At 48.4% G+C, this 17,959-nt stretch overlaps 18 non-coding genes across 18 annotated transcripts; all 18 read left to right on the top strand.

Annotated features, from left to right (window-relative positions):
* The first annotated feature begins 105 nt into the window (after positions 1 to 105).
* Positions 106 to 177, top strand: TRNAD-GUC (transfer RNA aspartic acid (anticodon GUC)). The gene has a single exon. It is a non-coding gene; the product is annotated as a tRNA-Asp (tRNA).
* A 764-nt stretch (positions 178 to 941) lies between these two features.
* Positions 942 to 1,013, top strand: TRNAD-GUC (transfer RNA aspartic acid (anticodon GUC)). Its single transcript has one exon. It is a non-coding gene; the product is annotated as a tRNA-Asp (tRNA).
* A 1,600-nt stretch (positions 1,014 to 2,613) lies between these two features.
* Positions 2,614 to 2,685, top strand: TRNAD-GUC (transfer RNA aspartic acid (anticodon GUC)). The gene has a single exon. It is a non-coding gene; the product is annotated as a tRNA-Asp (tRNA).
* Positions 2,686 to 3,449: 764 nt separating this feature from the next.
* On the top strand, positions 3,450 to 3,521 carry TRNAD-GUC (transfer RNA aspartic acid (anticodon GUC)). Its single transcript has one exon. It is a non-coding gene; the product is annotated as a tRNA-Asp (tRNA).
* A 764-nt stretch (positions 3,522 to 4,285) lies between these two features.
* On the top strand, positions 4,286 to 4,357 carry TRNAD-GUC (transfer RNA aspartic acid (anticodon GUC)). The gene has a single exon. It is a non-coding gene; the product is annotated as a tRNA-Asp (tRNA).
* A 764-nt stretch (positions 4,358 to 5,121) lies between these two features.
* Positions 5,122 to 5,193, top strand: TRNAD-GUC (transfer RNA aspartic acid (anticodon GUC)). Its single transcript has one exon. It is a non-coding gene; the product is annotated as a tRNA-Asp (tRNA).
* A 764-nt stretch (positions 5,194 to 5,957) lies between these two features.
* TRNAD-GUC (transfer RNA aspartic acid (anticodon GUC)) lies at positions 5,958 to 6,029 on the top strand. The gene has a single exon. It is a non-coding gene; the product is annotated as a tRNA-Asp (tRNA).
* A 763-nt stretch (positions 6,030 to 6,792) lies between these two features.
* TRNAD-GUC (transfer RNA aspartic acid (anticodon GUC)) lies at positions 6,793 to 6,864 on the top strand. The gene has a single exon. It is a non-coding gene; the product is annotated as a tRNA-Asp (tRNA).
* A 764-nt stretch (positions 6,865 to 7,628) lies between these two features.
* Positions 7,629 to 7,700, top strand: TRNAD-GUC (transfer RNA aspartic acid (anticodon GUC)). Its single transcript has one exon. It is a non-coding gene; the product is annotated as a tRNA-Asp (tRNA).
* A 685-nt stretch (positions 7,701 to 8,385) lies between these two features.
* TRNAD-GUC (transfer RNA aspartic acid (anticodon GUC)) lies at positions 8,386 to 8,457 on the top strand. Its single transcript has one exon. It is a non-coding gene; the product is annotated as a tRNA-Asp (tRNA).
* A 764-nt stretch (positions 8,458 to 9,221) lies between these two features.
* TRNAD-GUC (transfer RNA aspartic acid (anticodon GUC)) lies at positions 9,222 to 9,293 on the top strand. The gene has a single exon. It is a non-coding gene; the product is annotated as a tRNA-Asp (tRNA).
* A 1,599-nt stretch (positions 9,294 to 10,892) lies between these two features.
* TRNAD-GUC (transfer RNA aspartic acid (anticodon GUC)) lies at positions 10,893 to 10,964 on the top strand. The gene has a single exon. It is a non-coding gene; the product is annotated as a tRNA-Asp (tRNA).
* Positions 10,965 to 11,728: 764 nt separating this feature from the next.
* TRNAD-GUC (transfer RNA aspartic acid (anticodon GUC)) lies at positions 11,729 to 11,800 on the top strand. Its single transcript has one exon. It is a non-coding gene; the product is annotated as a tRNA-Asp (tRNA).
* Positions 11,801 to 12,564: 764 nt separating this feature from the next.
* TRNAD-GUC (transfer RNA aspartic acid (anticodon GUC)) lies at positions 12,565 to 12,636 on the top strand. The gene has a single exon. It is a non-coding gene; the product is annotated as a tRNA-Asp (tRNA).
* Positions 12,637 to 13,400: 764 nt separating this feature from the next.
* TRNAD-GUC (transfer RNA aspartic acid (anticodon GUC)) lies at positions 13,401 to 13,472 on the top strand. Its single transcript has one exon. It is a non-coding gene; the product is annotated as a tRNA-Asp (tRNA).
* A 763-nt stretch (positions 13,473 to 14,235) lies between these two features.
* On the top strand, positions 14,236 to 14,307 carry TRNAD-GUC (transfer RNA aspartic acid (anticodon GUC)). Its single transcript has one exon. It is a non-coding gene; the product is annotated as a tRNA-Asp (tRNA).
* A 764-nt stretch (positions 14,308 to 15,071) lies between these two features.
* On the top strand, positions 15,072 to 15,143 carry TRNAD-GUC (transfer RNA aspartic acid (anticodon GUC)). The gene has a single exon. It is a non-coding gene; the product is annotated as a tRNA-Asp (tRNA).
* Positions 15,144 to 16,743: 1,600 nt separating this feature from the next.
* TRNAD-GUC (transfer RNA aspartic acid (anticodon GUC)) lies at positions 16,744 to 16,815 on the top strand. The gene has a single exon. It is a non-coding gene; the product is annotated as a tRNA-Asp (tRNA).
* The last annotated feature ends 1,144 nt before the right edge of the window (positions 16,816 to 17,959 follow it).

Genomic DNA, 17,959 nt, shown 5'->3' with positions numbered 1-17,959 from the left:
TCATTCTTCCATTTCAGTGGCGCAATGAAATAGATCATTCCTTTCTGGTCGGTCGCGGAAACCTCATCTTCGGCTGGAGCGCAATCGGCTCAGCAGTTAGCTTCTTCCTCGTTAGTATAGTGGTGAGTATCTCCGCCTGTCACGCGGGAGACCGGGGTTCGATTCCCCGACGGGGAGTGCTTCCTCTTTTTCTCTCCTCAGCCTTGCTTTCTCTGGAACTCTTTCCCAGGATCCTCTTCATCGTTGCCACTTTGACCTAGCCCATCCATGGCAGTACAGCTTCCTGTTTGACACCAAAAAAGCATTTCGGGCTTCCTAGCATCTCGCACATGTCAGCTCGACAATGCCGGGCTATCTTTCCCTTCATTTCGCCTTCCAAACACAGCTTGGTCCCCAGGAATGACACGCCACACCCACTTTTCCTTTGGGGAAAAGAAGGTTAATTTTGTCCAACTTCAGTTTCCTTTCCATGGACTTCGCCATTCAAATGACTCAAGATATCATCTGTAGAAGTGCCAATCTTGTCACCAAAGATCCAGTAGCCAAAGGAAGGCTTGAAGTCTTTCTTGAAAAATCCATGCAATCCAGTGTGATGAGATGGCACGGGAATCCACCATCATCTGCAGAAGTTTCCTTTTCTTTTTGGCAGAAAGTCTCAGGGCGTGCAAACGGCCAAACTTCTACAGATCCCAAGAGTCGACCCATCTGTCCCAAGACTGCCGTATCTTTGCCGCCACCTTTTTTTCCCAGATGTCGCCTCCTTTTGAGAAAAAAAGGTCAATGACTAAATCCAATGCAATTTGCTATTAACCGCTGCCACATGTGTGTTTTTTCCTTCACCCTTCCATTTCAGTGGCACAATGAAATAGATCATTCCTTTCCGGTCGGTCGCGGAAACCTCATCTTTGGCTGGAGCGCAATCGGCACACCAGTCAGCTTCTTCCTCGTTAGTATAGTGGTGAGTATCCCCGCCTGTCACGCGGGAGACCGGGGTTCGATTCCCCGACGGGGAGTGCTTCCTCTTTTTCTCTCCTCAGCCTTGCTTTCTCTGGAACTCTTTCCCAGGATCCTCTTCATCGTTGCCACTTTGACCTAGCCCATCCATGGCAGTACAGCTTCCTGTTTGACACCAAAAAAGCATTTCGGGCTTCCTAGCATCTCGCACATGTCAGCTCCACAATGCCGGGCTATCTTTCCCTTCATTTCGCCTTCCAAACACAGCTTGGTCCCCAGGAATGACACGCCACACCCACTTTTCCTTTGGGGAAAAGAAGGTTAATTTTGTCCAACTTCAGTTTCCTTTCCATGGACTTCGCCATTCAAATGACTCAAGATATCATCTGTAGAAGTGCCAATCTTGTCACCAAAGATCCAGTAGCCAAAGGAAGGCTTGAAGTCTTTCTTGAAAAATCCATGCAATCCAGTGTGATGAGATGGCACGGGAATCCACCATCATCTGCAGAAGTTTCCTTTTCTTTTTGGCAGAAAGTCTCAGGGCGTGCAAACGGTCAAACTTCTACAGATCCCAAGAGTCGACCCATCTGTCCCAAGACTGCCGCATCTTTGCCGTCACCTTTTTTTCTCAGATGTCGCCTCCTTTTGAGAAAAAAAGGTCAATGACTAAATCCCATGCAATTTGCTATTAACCGCTGCCACATGTGTGTTTTTTCCTTCACCCTTCCATTTCAGTGGCGCAATGAAATAGATCATTCCTTTCCAGTCGGTCGCGGAAACCTCATCTTCGGCTGGAGCACAATCGGCGCGGCGATCAGTTTCTTCCTCGTTAGTATAGTGGTGAGTATCCCCGCCTGTCACGCGGGAGACCGGGGTTCGTTTCCCCGACGGGGAATGCTTCCTCTTTTTCTCTCCTCAGCCTTGCTTTCTCTGGAACTCTTTCCCAGGATCCTCTTCATCGTTGCCACTTTGACCTAGCCCATCCATGGCAGTACAGCTTCCTGTTTGACACCAAAAAAGCATTTCGGGCTTCCTAGCATCTCGCACATGTCAGCTCGACAATGCCGGGCTATCTTTCCCTTCATTTCGCCTTCCAAACACAGCTTGGTCCCCAGGAATGACACGCCACACCCACTTTTCCTTTGGGGAAAAGAAGGTTAATTTTGTCCAACTTCAGTTTCCTTTCCATGGACTTCGCCATTCAAATGACTCAAGATATCATCTGTAGAAGTGCCAATCTTGTCACCAAAGATCCAGTAGCCAAAGGAAGGCTTGAAGTCTTTCTTGAAAAATCCATGCAATCCAGTGTGATGAGATGGCACGGGAATCCACCATCATCTGCAGAAGTTTCCTTTTCTTTTTGGCAGAAAGTCTCAGGGCGTGCAAACGGCCAAACTTCTACAGATCCCAAGAGTCGACCCATCTGTCCCAAGACTGCCGTATCTTTGCCGCCACCTTTTTTTCCCAGATGTCGCCTCCTTTTGAGAAAAAAAGGTCAATGACTAAATCCAATGCAATTTGCTATTAACCGCTGCCACATGTGTGTTTTTTCCTTCACCCTTCCATTTCAGTGGCACAATGAAATAGATCATTCCTTTCCGGTCGGTCGCGGAAACCTCATCTTTGGCTGGAGCGCAATCGGCACACCAGTCAGCTTCTTCCTCGTTAGTATAGTGGTGAGTATCCCCGCCTGTCACGCGGGAGACCGGGGTTCGATTCCCCGACGGGGAGTGCTTCCTCTTTTTCTCTCCTCAGCCTTGCTTTCTCTGGAACTCTTTCCCAGGATCCTCTTCATCGTTGCCACTTTGACCTAGCCCATCCATGGCAGTACAGCTTCCTGTTTGACACCAAAAAAGCATTTCGGGCTTCCTAGCATCTCGCACATGTCAGCTCCACAATGCCGGGCTATCTTTCCCTTCATTTCGCCTTCCAAACACAGCTTGGTCCCCAGGAATGACACGCCACACCCACTTTTCCTTTGGGGAAAAGAAGGTTAATTTTGTCCAACTTCAGTTTCCTTTCCATGGACTTCGCCATTCAAATGACTCAAGATATCATCTGTAGAAGTGCCAATCTTGTCACCAAAGATCCAGTAGCCAAAGGAAGGCTTGAAGTCTTTCTTGAAAAATCCATGCAATCCAGTGTGATGAGATGGCACGGGAATCCACCATCATCTGCAGAAGTTTCCTTTTCTTTTTGGCAGAAAGTCTCAGGGCGTGCAAACGGTCAAACTTCTACAGATCCCAAGAGTCGACCCATCTGTCCCAAGACTGCCGCATCTTTGCCGTCACCTTTTTTTCTCAGATGTCGCCTCCTTTTGAGAAAAAAAGGTCAATGACTAAATCCCATGCAATTTGCTATTAACCGCTGCCACATGTGTGTTTTTTCCTTCACCCTTCCATTTCAGTGGCGCAATGAAATAGATCATTCCTTTCCAGTCGGTCGCGGAAACCTCATCTTCGGCTGGAGCACAATCGGCGCGGCGATCAGCTTCTTCCTCGTTAGTATAGTGGTGAGTATCCCCGCCTGTCACGCGGGAGACCGGGGTTCGATTCCCCGACGGGGAGTGCTTCCTCTTTTTCTCTCCTCAGCCTTGCTTTCTCTGGAACTCTTTCCCAGGATCCTCTTCATCGTTGCCACTTTGACCTAGCCCATCCATGGCAGTACAGCTTCCTGTTTGACACCAAAAAAGCATTTCGGGCTTCCTAGCATCTCGCACATGTCAGCTCGACAATGCCGGGCTATCTTTCCCTTCATTTCGCCTTCCAAACACAGCTTGGTCCCCAGGAATGACACGCCACACCCACTTTTCCTTTGGGGAAAAGAAGGTTAATTTTGTCCAACTTCAGTTTCCTTTCCATGGACTTCGCCATTCAAATGACTCAAGATATCATCTGTAGAAGCGCCAATCTTGTCACCAAAGATCCAGTAGCCAAAGGAAGGCTTGAAGTCTTTCTTGAGAAATCCATGCAATCCAGTGTGATGAGATGGCACGGGAATCCACCATCATCTGCAGAAGTTTCCTTTTCTTTTTGGCAGAAAGTCTCAGGGCGTGCAAACGGCCAAACTTCTACAGATCCCAAGAGTCGACCCATCTGTCCCAAGACTGCCGTATCTTTGCCGCCACCTTTTTTTCCCAGATGTCGCCTCCTTTTGAGAAAAAAAGGTCAATGACTAAATCCAATGCAATTTGCTATTAACCGCTGCCACATGTGTATTTTTACCTTCATTCTTCCATTTCAGTGGCGCAATGAAATAGATCATTCCTTTCCAGTCGGTCGCGGAAACCTCATCTTCGGCTGGAGCACAATCGGCGCGGCAGTCAGCTTCTTCCTCGTTAGTATAGTGGTGAGTATCCCCGCCTGTCACGCGGGAGACCGGGGTTCGATTCCCCGACGGGGAGTGCTTCCTCTTTTTCTCTCCTCAGCCTTGCTTTCTCTGGAACTCTTTCCCAGGATCCTCTTCATCGTTGCCACTTTGACCTAGCCCATCCATGGCAGTACAGCTTCCTGTTTGACACCAAAAAAGCATTTCGGGCTTCCTAGCATCTCGCACATGTCAGCTCGACAATGCCGGGCTATCTTTCCCTTCATTTCGCCTTCCAAACACAGCTTGGTCCCCAGGAATGACACGCCACACCCACTTTTCCTTTGGGGAAAAGAAGGTTAATTTTGTCCAACTTCAGTTTCCTTTCCATGGACTTCGCCATTCAAATGACTCAAGATATCATCTGTAGAAGCGCCAATCTTGTCACCAAAGATCCAGTAGCCAAAGGAAGGCTTGAAGTCTTTCTTGAAAAATCCATGCAATCCAGTGTGATGAGATGGCACGGGAATCCACCATCATCTGCAGAAGTTTCCTTTTCTTTTTGGCAGAAAGTCTCAGGGCGTGCAAACGGCCAAACTTCTACAGATCCCAAGAGTCGACCCATCTGTCCCAAGACTGCCGTATCTTTGCCGCCACCTTTTTTTCCCAGATGTCGCCTCCTTTTGAGAAAAAAAGGTCAATGACTAAATCCAATGCAATTTGCTATTAACCGCTGCCACATGTGTGTTTTTACCTTCATTCTTCCATTTCAGTGGCGCAATGAAATAGATCATTCCTTTCTGGTCGGTCGCGGAAACCTCATCTTCGGCTGGAGCGCAATCGGCTCAGCAGTTAGCTTCTTCCTCGTTAGTATAGTGGTGAGTATCTCCGCCTGTCACGCGGGAGACCGGGGTTCGATTCCCCGACGGGGAGTGCTTCCTCTTTTTCTCTCCTCAGCCTTGCTTTCTCTGGAACTCTTTCCCAGGATCCTCTTCATCGTTGCCACTTTGACCTAGCCCATCCATGGCAGTACAGCTTCCTGTTTGACACCAAAAAAGCATTTCGGGCTTCCTAGCATCTCGCACATGTCAGCTCGACAATGCCGGGCTATCTTTCCCTTCATTTCGCCTTCCAAACACAGCTTGGTCCCCAGGAATGACACACCACACCCACTTTTCCTTTGGGGAAAAGAAGGTTAATTTTGTCCAACTTCAGTTTCCTTTCCATGGACTTCGCCATTTAAATGACTCAAGATATCATCTGTAGAAGCGCCAATCTTGTCACCAAAGATCCAGTAGCCAAAGGAAGGCTTGAAGTCTTTCTTGAAAAATCCATGCAATCCAGTGTGATGAGATGGCACGGGAATCCACCATCATCTGCAGAAGTTTCCTTTTCTTTTTGGCAGAAAGTCTCAGGGCGTGCAAACGGCCAAACTTCTACAGATCCCAAGAGTCGACCCATCTGTCCCAAGACTGCCGTATCTTTGCCGCCACCTTTTTTTCCCAGATGTCGCCTCCTTTTGAGAAAAAAAGGTCAATGACTAAATCCAATGCAATTTGCTATTAACCGCTGCCACATGTGTGTTTTTTCCTTCACCCTTCCATTTCAGTGGCGCAATGAAATAGATCATTCCTTTCCGGTCGGTCACGGAATCCTCATCTTCGGCTGGAGCGCAATCGGCGCGGCAGTCAGCTTCTTCCTCGTTAGTATAGTGGTGAGTATCCCCGCCTGTCACGCGGGAGACCGGGGTTCGATTCCCCGACGGGGAGTGCTTCCTCTTTTTCTCTCCTCAGCCTTGCTTTCTCTGGAACTCTTTCCCAGGATCCTCTTCATCGTTGCCACTTTGACCTAGCCCATCCATGGCAGTACAGCTTCCTGTTTGACACCAAAAAAGCATTTCGGGCTTCCTAGCATCTCGCACATGTCACCTCGACAATACCGGGCTATCTTTCCCTTCATTTCGCCTTCCAAACACAGCTTGGTCCCCAGGAATGACACGCCACACCCACTTTTCCTTTGGGAAAAAGAAGGTTAATTTTGTCCAACTTCAGTTTCCTTTCCATGGACTTCGCCATTCAAATGACTCAAGATATCATCTGTAGAAGTGCCAATCTTGTCACCAAAGATCCAGTAGCCAAAGGAAGGCTTGAAGTCTTTCTTGAAAAATCCATGCAATCCAGTGTGATGAGATGGCACGGGAATCCACCATCATCTGCAGAAGTTTCCTTTTCTTTTTGGCAGAAAGTCTCAGGGCGTGTAAATGGCCAAACTTCTACAGATCCCAAGAGTCGTCCCATCTGTCCCAAGACTGCCGTATCTTTGCCGTCACCTTTTTTTCTCAGATGTCGCCTCCTTTTGAGAAAAAAGGTCAATGACTAAATCCCATGCAATTTGCTATTAACCGCTGCCACATGTGTGTTTTTTCCTTCACCCTTCCATTTCAGTGGCGCAATGAAATAGATCATTCCTTTCCGGTCGGTCGCGAAAACCTCATCTTTGGCTGGAGCGCAATCGGCGCGGCAGTCAGCTTCTTCCTCGTTAGTATAGTGGTGAGTATTCCCGCCTGTCACGCGGGAGACCGGGGTTCGATTCCCCGACGGGGAGTGCTTCCTCTTTTTCTCTCCTCAGCCTTGCTTTCTCTGGAACTCTTTCCCAGGATCCTCTTCATCGTTGCCACCTTGACCTAGCCCATCCATGGCAGTACAGCTTCCTGTTTGACACCAAAAAAGCATTTCGGGCTTCCTAGCATCTCGCACATGTCACCTCGACAATGCCGGGCTATCTTTCCCTTCATTTCGCCTTCCAAACACAGCTTGGTCCCCAGGAATGACACGCCACACCCACTTTTCCTTTGGGGAAAAGAAGGTTAATTTTGTCCAACTTCAGTTTCCTTTCCATGGACTTCGCCATTCAAATGACTCAAGATATCATCTGTAGAAGTGCCAATCTTGTCACCAAAGATCCAGTAGCCAAAGGAAGGCTTGAAGTCTTTCTTGAAAAATCCATGCAATCCAGTGTGATGAGATGGCACGGGAATCCACCATCATCTGCAGAAGTTTCCTTTTCTTTTTGGCAGAAAGTCTCAGGGCGTGCAAACGGTCAAACTTCTACAGATCCCAAGAGTCGACCCATCTGTCCCAAGACTGCCGCATCTTTGCCGTCACCTTTTTTTCTCAGATGTCGCCTCCTTTTGAGAAAAAAAGGTCAATGACTAAATCCCATGCAATTTGCTATTAACCGCTGCCACATGTGTGTTTTTTCCTTCACCCTTCCATTTCAGTGGCGCAATAAAATAGATCATTCCTTTCCGGTCGGTCGCGGAAACCTCATCTTCGGCTGGAGCACAATCGGCGCGGCGGTCAGCTTCTTCCTCGTTAGTATAGTGGTGAGTATCCCCGCCTGTCACGCGGGAGACCGGGGTTCGATTCCCCGACGGGGAGTGCTTCCTCTTTTTCTCTCCTCAGCCTTGCTTTCTCTGGAACTCTTTCCCAGGATCCTCTTCATCGTTGCCACTTTGACCTAGCCCATCCATGGCAGTACAGCTTCCTGTTTGACACCAAAAAAGCATTTCGGGCTTCCTAGCATCTCGCACATGTCACCTCGACAATGCCGGGCTATCTTTCCCTAATTTTGTCCAACTTCAGTTTCCTTTCCATGGACTTCGCCATTCAAATGACTCAAGATATCATCTGTAGAAGTGCCAATCTTGTCACCAAAGATCCAGTAGTCAAAGGAAGGCTTGAAGTCTTTCTTGAAAAATCCATGCAATCCAGTGTGATGAGATGGCACGGGAATCCACCATCATCTGCAGAAGTTTCCTTTTCTTTTTGGCAGAAAGTCTCAGGGCGTGTAAATGGCCAAACTTCTACAGATCCCAAGAGTCGTCCCATCTGTCCCAAGACTGCCGTATCTTTGCCGTCACCTTTTTTTCTCAGATGTCGCCTCCTTTTGAGAAAAAAGGTCAATGACTAAATCCCATGCAATTTGCTATTAACTGCTGCCACATGTGTGTTTTTTCCTTCACCCTTCCATTTCAGTGGCGCAATAAAATAGATCATTCCTTTCCGGTCGGTCGCGGAAACCTCATCTTCGGCTGGAGCACAATCGGCGCGGCGGTCAGCTTCTTCCTCGTTAGTATAGTGGTGAGTATCCCCGCCTGTCACGCGGGAGACCGGGGTTCGATTCCCCGACGGGGAGTGCTTCCTCTTTTTCTCTCCTCAGCCTTGCTTTCTCTGGAACTCTTTCCCAGGATCCTCTTCATCGTTGCCACTTTGACCTAGCCCATCCATGGCAGTACAGCTTCCTGTTTGACACCAAAAAAGCATTTCGGGCTTCCTAGCATCTCGCACATGTCACCTCGACAATGCCGGGCTATCTTTCCCTTCATTTCGCCTTCCAAACACAGCTTGGTCCCCAGGAATGACACGCCACACCCACTTTTCCTTTGGGGAAAAGAAGGTTAATTTTGTCCAACTTCAGTTTCCTTTCCATGGACTTCGCCATTCAAATGACTCAAGATATCATCTGTAGAAGTGCCAATCTTGTCACCAAAGATCCAGTAGCCAAAGGAAGGCTTGAAGTCTTTCTTGAAAAATCCATGCAATCCAGTGTGATGAGATGGCACGGGAATCCACCATCATCTGCAGAAGTTTCCTTTTCTTTTTGGCAGAAAGTCTCAGGGCGTGCAAACGGCCAAACTTCTACAGATCCCAAGAGTCGACCCATCTGTCCCAAGACTGCCGTATCTTTGCCGCCACCTTTTTTTCCCAGATGTCGCCTCCTTTTGAGAAAAAAAGGTCAATGACTAAATCCAATGCAATTTGCTATTAACCGCTGCCACATGTGTGTTTTTTCCTTCACCCTTCCATTTCAGTGGCGCAATGAAATAGATCATTCCTTTCCGGTCGGTCACGGAATCCTCATCTTCGGCTGGAGCGCAATCGGCGCGGCAGTCAGCTTCTTCCTCGTTAGTATAGTGGTGAGCATCCCCGCCTGTCACGCGGGAGACCGGGGTTCGATTCCCCGACGGGGAGTGCTTCCTCTTTTTCTCTCCTCAGCCTTGCTTTCTCTGGAACTCTTTCCCAGGATCCTCTTCATCGTTGCCACTTTGACCTAGCCCATCCATGGCAGTACAGCTTCCTGTTTGACACCAAAAAAGCATTTCGGGCTTCCTAGCATCTCGCACATGTCACCTCGACAATGCCCGGCTATCTTTCCCTTCATTTCGCCTTCCAAACACAGCTTGGTCCCCAGGAATGACACGCCACACCCACTTTTCCTTTGGGGAAAAGAAGGTTAATTTTGTCCAACTTCAGTTTCCTTTCCATGGACTTCGCCATTCAAATGACTCAAGATATCATCTGTAGAAGTGCCAATCTTGTCACCAAAGATCCAGTAGCCAAAGGAAGGCTTGAAGTCTTTCTTGAAAAATCCATGCAATCCAGTGTGATGAGATGGCACGGGAATCCACCATCATCTGCAGAAGTTTCCTTTTCTTTTTGGCAGAAAGTCTCAGGGCGTGTAAATGGCCAAACTTCTACAGATCCCAAGAGTCGTCCCATCTGTCCCAAGACTGCCGTATCTTTGCCGTCACCTTTTTTTCTCAGATGTCGCCTCCTTTTGAGAAAAAAGGTCAATGACTAAATCCCATGCAATTTGCTATTAACCGCTGCCACATGTGTGTTTTTTCCTTCACCCTTCCATTTCAGTGGCGCAATGAAATAGATCATTCCTTTCCGGTCGGTCGCGGAAACCTCATCTTTGGCTGGAGCGCAATCGGCGCGGCAGTCAGCTTCTTTCTCGTTAGTATAGTGGTGAGTATCCCCGCCTGTCACGCGGGAGACCGGGGTTCGATTCCCCGACGGGGAGTGCTTCCTCTTTTTCTCTCCTCAGCCTTGCTTTCTCTGGAACTCTTTCCCAGGATCCTCTTCATCGTTGCCACCTTGACCTAGCCCATCCATGGCAGTACAGCTTCCTGTTTGACACCAAAAAAGCATTTCGGGCTTCCTAGCATCTCGCACATGTCACCTCGACAATGCCGGGCTATCTTTCCCTTCATTTCGCCTTCCAAACACAGCTTGGTCCCCAGGAATGACACGCCACACCCACTTTTCCTTTGGGGAAAAGAAGGTTAATTTTGTCCAACTTCAGTTTCCTTTCCATGGACTTCGCCATTCAAATGACTCAAGATATCATCTGTAGAAGTGCCAATCTTGTCACCAAAGATCCAGTAGCCAAAGGAAGGCTTGAAGTCTTTCTTGAAAAATCCATGCAATCCAGTGTGATGAGATGGCACGGGAATCCACCATCATCTGCAGAAGTTTCCTTTTCTTTTTGGCAGAAAGTCTCAGGGCGTGCAAACGGCCAAACTTCTACAGATCCCAAGAGTCGACCCATCTGTCCCAAGACTGCCGTATCTTTGCCGCCACCTTTTTTTCCCAGATGTCGCCTCCTTTTGAGAAAAAAAGGTCAATGACTAAATCCAATGCAATTTGCTATTAACCGCTGCCACATGTGTGTTTTTTCCTTCACCCTTCCATTTCAGTGGCACAATGAAATAGATCATTCCTTTCCGGTCGGTCGCGGAAACCTCATCTTTGGCTGGAGCGCAATCGGCACACCAGTCAGCTTCTTCCTCGTTAGTATAGTGGTGAGTATCCCCGCCTGTCACGCGGGAGACCGGGGTTCGATTCCCCGACGGGGAGTGCTTCCTCTTTTTCTCTCCTCAGCCTTGCTTTCTCTGGAACTCTTTCCCAGGATCCTCTTCATCGTTGCCACTTTGACCTAGCCCATCCATGGCAGTACAGCTTCCTGTTTGACACCAAAAAAGCATTTCGGACTTCCTAGCATCTCGCACATGTCAGCTCCACAATGCCGGGCTATCTTTCCCTTCATTTCGCCTTCCAAACACAGCTTGGTCCCCAGGAATGACACGCCACACCCACTTTTCCTTTGGGGAAAAGAAGGTTAATTTTGTCCAACTTCAGTTTCCTTTCCATGGACTTCGCCATTCAAATGACTCAAGATATCATCTGTAGAAGTGCCAATCTTGTCACCAAAGATCCAGTAGCCAAAGGAAGGCTTGAAGTCTTTCTTGAAAAATCCATGCAATCCAGTGTGATGAGATGGCACGGGAATCCACCATCATCTGCAGAAGTTTCCTTTTCTTTTTGGCAGAAAGTCTCAGGGCGTGCAAACGGTCAAACTTCTACAGATCCCAAGAGTCGACCCATCTGTCCCAAGACTGCCGCATCTTTGCCGTCACCTTTTTTTCTCAGATGTCGCCTCCTTTTGAGAAAAAAAGGTCAATGACTAAATCCCATGCAATTTGCTATTAACCGCTGCCACATGTGTGTTTTTTCCTTCACCCTTCCATTTCAGTGGCGCAATGAAATAGATCATTCCTTTCCAGTCGGTCGCGGAAACCTCATCTTCGGCTGGAGCACAATCGGCGCGGCGGTCAGCTTCTTCCTCGTTAGTATAGTGGTGAGTATCCCCGCCTGTCACGCGGGAGACCGGGGTTCGATTCCCCGACGGGGAGTGCTTCCTCTTTTTCTCTCCTCAGCCTTGCTTTCTCTGGAACTCTTTCCCAGGATCCTCTTCATCGTTGCCACTTTGACCTAGCCCATCCATGGCAGTACAGCTTCCTGTTTGACACCAAAAAAGCATTTCGGGCTTCCTAGCATCTCGCACATGTCAGCTCGACAATGCCGGGCTATCTTTCCCTTCATTTCGCCTTCCAAACACAGCTTGGTCCCCAGGAATGACACGCCACACCCACTTTTCCTTTGGGGAAAAGAAGGTTAATTTTGTCCAACTTCAGTTTCCTTTCCATGGACTTCGCCATTCAAATGACTCAAGATATCATCTGTAGAAGCGCCAATCTTGTCACCAAAGATCCAGTAGCCAAAGGAAGGCTTGAAGTCTTTCTTGAAAAATCCATGCAATCCAGTGTGATGAGATGGCACGGGAATCCACCATCATCTGCAGAAGTTTCCTTTTCTTTTTGGCAGAAAGTCTCAGGGCGTGCAAACGGCCAAACTTCTACAGATCCCAAGAGTCGACCCATCTGTCCCAAGACTGCCGTATCTTTGCTGCCACCTTTTTTTCCCAGATGTCGCCTCCTTTTGAGAAAAAAAGGTCAATGACTAAATCCAATGCAATTTGCTATTAACCGCTGCCACATGTGTGTTTTTACCTTCATTCTTCCATTTCAGTGGCGCAATGAAATAGATCATTCCTTTCTGGTCGGTCGCGGAAACCTCATCTTCGGCTGGAGCGCAATCGGCTCAGCAGTTAGCTTCTTCCTCGTTAGTATAGTGGTGAGTATCTCCGCCTGTCACGCGGGAGACCGGGGTTCGATTCCCCGACGGGGAGTGCTTCCTCTTTTTCTCTCCTCAGCCTTGCTTTCTCTGGAACTCTTTCCCAGGATCCTCTTCATCGTTGCCACTTTGACCTAGCCCATCCATGGCAGTACAGCTTCCTGTTTGACACCAAAAAAGCATTTCGGGCTTCCTAGCATCTCGCACATGTCAGCTCGACAATGCCGGGCTATCTTTCCCTTCATTTCGCCTTCCAAACACAGCTTGGTCCCCAGGAATGACACACCACACCCACTTTTCCTTTGGGGAAAAGAAGGTTAATTTTGTCCAACTTCAGTTTCCTTTCCATGGACTTCGCCATTTAAATGACTCAAGATATCATCTGTAGAAGCGCCAATCTTGTCACCAAAGATCCAGTAGCCAAAGGAAGGCTTGAAGTCTTTCTTGAAAAATCCATGCAATCCAGTGTGATGAGATGGCACGGGAATCCACCATCATCTGCAGAAGTTTCCTTTTCTTTTTGGCAGAAAGTCTCAGGGCGTGCAAACGGCCAAACTTCTACAGATCCCAAGAGTCGACCCATCTGTCCCAAGACTGCCGTATCTTTGCCGCCACCTTTTTTTCCCAGATGTCGCCTCCTTTTGAGAAAAAAAGGTCAATGACTAAATCCAATGCAATTTGCTATTAACCGCTGCCACATGTGTGTTTTTTCCTTCACCCTTCCATTTCAGTGGCGCAATGAAATAGATCATTCCTTTCCGGTCGGTCACGGAATCCTCATCTTCGGCTGGAGCGCAATCGGCGCGGCAGTCAGCTTCTTCCTCGTTAGTATAGTGGTGAGTATCCCCGCCTGTCACGCGGGAGACCGGGGTTCGATTCCCCGACGGGGAGTGCTTCCTCTTTTTCTCTCCTCAGCCTTGCTTTCTCTGGAACTCTTTCCCAGGATCCTCTTCATCGTTGCCACTTTGACCTAGCCCATCCATGGCAGTACAGCTTCCTGTTTGACACCAAAAAAGCATTTCGGGCTTCCTAGCATCTCGCACATGTCACCTCGACAATACCGGGCTATCTTTCCCTTCATTTCGCCTTCCAAACACAGCTTGGTCCCCAGGAATGACACGCCACACCCACTTTTCCTTTGGGAAAAAGAAGGTTAATTTTGTCCAACTTCAGTTTCCTTTCCATGGACTTCGCCATTCAAATGACTCAAGATATCATCTGTAGAAGTGCCAATCTTGTCACCAAAGATCCAGTAGCCAAAGGAAGGCTTGAAGTCTTTCTTGAAAAATCCATGCAATCCAGTGTGATGAGATGGCACGGGAATCCACCATCATCTGCAGAAGTTTCCTTTTCTTTTTGGCAGAAAGTCTCAGGGCGTGTAAATGGCCAAACTTCTACAGATCCCAAGAGTCGTCCCATCTGTCCCAAGACTGCCGTATCTTTGCCGTCACCTTTTTTTCTCAGATGTCGCCTCCTTTTGAGAAAAAAGGTCAATGACTAAATCCCATGCAATTTGCTATTAACCGCTGCCACATGTGTGTTTTTTCCTTCACCCTTCCATTTCAGTGGCGCAATGAAATAGATCATTGCTTTCCGGTCGGTCGCGAAAACCTCATCTTTGGCTGGAGCGCAATCGGCGCGGCAGTCAGCTTCTTCCTCGTTAGTATAGTGGTGAGTATCCCCGCCTGTCACGCGGGAGACCGGGGTTCGATTCCCCGACGGGGAGTGCTTCCTCTTTTTCTCTCCTCAGCCTTGCTTTCTCTGGAACTCTTTCCCAGGATCCTCTTCATCGTTGCCACCTTGACCTAGCCCATCCATGGCAGTACAGCTTCCTGTTTGACACCAAAAAAGCATTTCGGGCTTCCTAGCATCTCGCACATGTCACCTCGACAATGCCGGGCTATCTTTCCCTTCATTTCGCCTTCCAAACACAGCTTGGTCCCCAGGAATGACACGCCACACCCACTTTTCCTTTGGGGAAAAGAAGGTTAATTTTGTCCAACTTCAGTTTCCTTTCCATGGACTTCGCCATTCAAATGACTCAAGATATCATCTGTAGAAGTGCCAATCTTGTCACCAAAGATCCAGTAGCCAAAGGAAGGCTTGAAGTCTTTCTTGAAAAATCCATGCAATCCAGTGTGATGAGATGGCACGGGAATCCACCATCATCTGCAGAAGTTTCCTTTTCTTTTTGGCAGAAAGTCTCAGGGCGTGCAAACGGTCAAACTTCTACAGATCCCAAGAGTCGACCCATCTGTCCCAAGACTGCCGCATCTTTGCCGTCACCTTTTTTTCTCAGATGTCGCCTCCTTTTGAGAAAAAAAGGTCAATGACTAAATCCCATGCAATTTGCTATTAACCGCTGCCACATGTGTGTTTTTTCCTTCACCCTTCCATTTCAGTGGCGCAATAAAATAGATCATTCCTTTCCGGTCGGTCGCGGAAACCTCATCTTCGGCTGGAGCACAATCGGCGCGGCGGTCAGCTTCTTCCTCGTTAGTATAGTGGTGAGTATCCCCGCCTGTCACGCGGGAGACCGGGGTTCGATTCCCCGACGGGGAGTGCTTCCTCTTTTTCTCTCCTCAGCCTTGCTTTCTCTGGAACTCTTTCCCAGGATCCTCTTCATCGTTGCCACTTTGACCTAGCCCATCCATGGCAGTACAGCTTCCTGTTTGACACCAAAAAAGCATTTCGGGCTTCCTAGCATCTCGCACATGTCAGCTCGACAATGCCGGGCTATCTTTCCCTTCATTTCGCCTTCCAAACACAGCTTGGTCCCCAGGAATGACACGCCACACCCACTTTTCCTTTGGGGAAAAGAAGGTTAATTTTGTCCAACTTCAGTTTCCTTTCCATGGACTTCGCCATTCAAATGACTCAAGATATCATCTGTAGAAGCGCCAATCTTGTCACCAAAGATCCAGTAGCCAAAGGAAGGCTTGAAGTCTTTCTTGAAAAATCCATGCAATCCAGTGTGATGAGATGGCACGGGAATCCACCATCATCTGCAGAAGTTTCCTTTTCTTTTTGGCAGAAAGTCTCAGGGCGTGCAAACGGCCAAACTTCTACAGATCCCAAGAGTCGACCCATCTGTCCCAAGACTGCCGTATCTTTGCCGCCACCTTTTTTTCCCAGATGTCGCCTCCATTTGAGAAAAAAAGGTCAATGACTAAATCCAATGCAATTTGCTATTAACCGCTGCCACATGTGTGTTTTTACCTTCATTCTTCCATTTCAGTGGCGCAATGAAATAGATCATTCCTTTCTGGTCGGTCGCGGAAACCTCATCTTCGGCTGGAGCGCAATCGGCACAGCAGTTAGCTTCTTCCTCGTTAGTATAGTGGTGAGTATCTCCGCCTGTCACGTGGGAGACCGGGGTTCGATTCCCCGACGGGGAGTGCTTCCTCTTTTTCTCTCCTCAGCCTTGCTTTCTCTGGAACTCTTTCCCAGGATCCTCTTCATCGTTGCCACTTTGACCTAGCCCATCCATGGCAGTACAGCTTCCTGTTTGACACCAAAAAAGCATTTCGGGCTTCCTAGCATCTCGCACATGTCAGCTCGACAATGCCGGGCTATCTTTCCCTTCATTTCGCCTTCCAAACACAGCTTGGTCCCCAGGAATGACACACCACACCCACTTTTCCTTTGGGGAAAAGAAGGTTAATTTTGTCCAACTTCAGTTTCCTTTCCATGGACTTCGCCATTTAAATGACTCAAGATATCATCTGTAGAAGCGCCAATCTTGTCACCAAAGATCCAGTAGCCAAAGGAAGGCTTGAAGTCTTTCTTGAAAAATCCATGCAATCCAGTGTGATGAGATGGCACGGGAATCCACCATCATCTGCAGAAGTTTCCTTTTCTTTTTGGCAGAAAGTCTCAGGGCGTGCAAACGGCCAAACTTCTACAGATCCCAAGAGTCGACCCATCTGTCCCAAGACTGCCGTATCTTTGCCGCCACCTTTTTTTCCCAGATGTCGCCTCCTTTTGAGAAAAAAAGGTCAATGACTAAATCCAATGCAATTTGCTATTAACCGCTGCCACATGTGTGTTTTTTCCTTCACCCTTCCATTTCAGTGGCGCAATGAAATAGATCATTCCTTTCCGGTCGGTCACGGAATCCTCATCTTCGGCTGGAGCGCAATCGGCGCGGCAGTCAGCTTCTTCCTCGTTAGTATAGTGGTGAGTATCCCCGCCTGTCACGCGGGAGACCGGGGTTCGATTCCCCGACGGGGAGTGCTTCCTCTTTTTCTCTCCTCAGCCTTGCTTTCTCTGGAACTCTTTCCCAGGATCCTCTTCATCGTTGCCACTTTGACCTAGCCCATCCATGGCAGTACAGCTTCCTGTTTGACACCAAAAAAGCATTTCGGGCTTCCTAGCATCTCGCACATGTCACCTCGACAATACCGGGCTATCTTTCCCTTCATTTCGCCTTCCAAACACAGCTTGGTCCCCAGGAATGACACGCCACACCCACTTTTCCTTTGGGAAAAAGAAGGTTAATTTTGTCCAACTTCAGTTTCCTTTCCATGGACTTCGCCATTCAAATGACTCAAGATATCATCTGTAGAAGTGCCAATCTTGTCACCAAAGATCCAGTAGCCAAAGGAAGGCTTGAAGTCTTTCTTGAAAAATCCATGCAATCCAGTGTGATGAGATGGCACGGGAATCCACCATCATCTGCAGAAGTTTCCTTTTCTTTTTGGCAGAAAGTCTCAGGGCGTGTAAATGGCCAAACTTCTACAGATCCCAAGAGTCGTCCCATCTGTCCCAAGACTGCCGTATCTTTGCCGTCACCTTTTTTTCTCAGATGTCGCCTCCTTTTGAGAAAAAAGGTCAATGACTAAATCCCATGCAATTTGCTATTAACCGCTGCCACATGTGTGTTTTTTCCTTCACCCTTCCATTTCAGTGGCGCAATGAAATAGATCATTCCTTTCCGGTCGGTCACGGAATCCTCATCTTCGGCTGGAGCGCAATCGGCGCGGCAGTCAGCTTCTTCCTTGTTAGTATAGTGGTGAGCATCCCCGCCTGTCACGCGGGAGACCGGGGTTCGATTCCCCGACGGGGAGTGCTTCCTCTTTTTCTCTCCTCAGCCTTGCTTTCTCTGGAACTCTTTCCCAGGATCCTCTTCATCGTTGCCACTTTGACCTAGCCCATCCATGGCAGTACAGCTTCCTGTTTGACACCAAAAAAGCATTTCGGGCTTCCTAGCATCTCGCACATGTCACCTCGACAATGCCCGGCTATCTTTCCCTTCATTTCGCCTTCCAAACACAGCTTGGTCCCCAGGAATGACACGCCACACCCACTTTTCCTTTGGGGAAAAGAAGGTTAATTTTGTCCAACTTCAGTTTCCTTTCCATGGACTTCGCCATTCA

Source organism: Leptodactylus fuscus, chromosome 7 (assembly GCF_031893055.1).
Source record: "Leptodactylus fuscus isolate aLepFus1 chromosome 7, aLepFus1.hap2, whole genome shotgun sequence".
NCBI classification, from domain to species: Eukaryota; Metazoa; Chordata; class Amphibia; order Anura; family Leptodactylidae; genus Leptodactylus; species Leptodactylus fuscus.
The sequence above is the reverse complement of the archived record's forward strand: the minus strand, read 5'-3'. Positions and strand labels throughout refer to the sequence as shown.